Below are 2,130 nucleotides of genomic sequence, written 5' to 3' on the forward strand. Positions count from 1 at the left end.
AACATGTGGACAGGGTACTAGAATCTAAGGAGACTTTCTTCCTTCCCACTTAGCAATGTTGCCCAGGGCCTACGTGTCTAGCTGCTGATTCCGGAGGATGTGGGTCACCCTGAGTCTCACCACGTGGCTCGCCAATCCCACTAGTAGAGAATTCTGGTGAGACTTTCTTTCATGCGTGATCTTGTTGGAGCGCCCTAAAGAACAGGGAGTTTGGATTTCATCAAGCCCACAGGAGGTGCTGTGATTGATTTGTGCCTACTTGCTAATCAGTGTCTGTTTGGAGGGAAGAATTCAGTCTGAGACGTGCATTTATTGGTAACCCGGAGTGTGAGAAGGAGCTAGCCCTTGATTCCTATAACTAATGGCAGCTGCTAATATTAACCAGACGAACCTCATGGTTGTACATGACCAAACTGAGAAGTGAGAGGTGCCCTTGCAAGCCCAGGGGCCCATTAGTTTTCATCAGAAAGATCTGGCATCCATCAAGTCTCAGCATCCCAGCTGGGCTGGAGTCTGGGGTAGCAGTCCAACCCCCAAAGATGTGGACAAGGGTGTTGGGGACAAGGCAGAGCCTGTTCATGGTAAGACTGGGGGATGAGCAAGCTTCTATGGGGGAGAGACAAGATCTAAGAAATGAGGCCAAGACCTGGCAGCCAGAACTGGAGCATGGTTAGAACCAAAGCACACAAAGGACTCCACGGATTCGAGCCTCAAGGTCTGGGCTGCAGCCTCCTTAGAAACCTGGCAGAAGGGGACTTGGGGGTGATGTCAGCTGCAGAAAGGAGGAGGCTGCAGAGACGGGGAACCAGGCCAAGCCTGCCAGCCTTCTATCCATCGTTGACACCGCGGAACCACTACAAGGAAATGCAGAGAGATTAGAACTCATGATGCTTCAGTCTTTATCAAGAACTTTGAATCATCACCCTTTGTTTTCACAGATCAGCATTTTCAAGGTCATTGCAAAGACCACGAAGCTGGCATGAAAGTTACTTTGAGAAGTTCACTATTCAGATGGTAGAAAGGGAGCTTCTAACCTGGACTTTTAGCTGCAAGTTTTCTGCAGGAGGAAGGAGTTTTTCCAGAACATGAAAGAGGAAGAGGGAGGGTAGAGCTGGGTGCTATGGGCCAAAGGCCAGGAAAGAAGAGAAGACATGCCACCATAGCCCAGAGGAAGATTTCAAGGGACTTGCTGGACACACACATGTGAGGTTAAGTTTCCCTGGTCCCTCCCTCACCTCGCTGAAATCTTGAGCAAATTCCCCACTGCTCATTAATGCATATGCATCTCCTACTTCCCAGTGTTAGAACTGACCTAAGCCAGTTTAGTCATGTACAACCATGCAGTTCCTTTGGTCAATACCAACAGTTGTCATTATTTAAAGGAATTGCAAGTCCCCTACCATCCTGTAACCTCATTCCAACTCCAAGATTACCATAAAAGCAAGTCTCAGAGTGAATTCTTCCCTAAATGCAGACTTCTTTTTAGCAAGCAGGCAATCATACTTCCAAGTGCAGGGGGATCATTTGGGGCCACAAAGAGGTGGTGAGGATGCAAGCAGAGACCTCAAGCAAAAGATGTTTTAGTGAGAACTGACATAAATGGATTTTCTTGTTTTGCTCTCAAAGTCCCCATGAGACCTGACTCCCCAACCAGCAGAGATGAAATATGATAAAACGTGTGCCTCATGCCCTGTGAAATATTTGCAGGTATAAATATGAGATGTTGTACCTCCCAAACCAAGCATTTTCTCCCAAAGTTCTACCAGGAAGATCTACAAGGAGACCCCCTCCCATGAAGATACAAAGGCAATTGTGGGAGGGACAGGCCTCATCTGCCCAGCTGCAGGTGCAGTGAGGAAGTCCAGTCCAGCAGGCAGGACTGGGGGTCTGCACGGTACAACAACAGACCTAAACCAGGGGGGTGTCCGGCCCGGGGGTCCAGCCAGCCATGCACCAAGAGGGGCAGAACTCAGAACTCAACGCAGAGGACCCCAACAGTGCTGATCCTCACAAATCCAAGAAGATGGGGAACAGGTAGGAGGGCACCTGGGACAACAGTGGGTCACAGGGCTGTAACCACTGGTGTGAAATTTTGGAAGAGGAGAGGACTCCCGCCCTGAGCAGGAACTG

This window comes from Eumetopias jubatus, unplaced genomic scaffold (assembly GCF_037043125.1).
Source record: "Eumetopias jubatus isolate StellerSeaLion01/CBP00866 unplaced genomic scaffold, mEumJub1_p1.0 scaffold_1, whole genome shotgun sequence".
Classification (NCBI taxonomy): domain Eukaryota; kingdom Metazoa; phylum Chordata; class Mammalia; order Carnivora; family Otariidae; genus Eumetopias; species Eumetopias jubatus.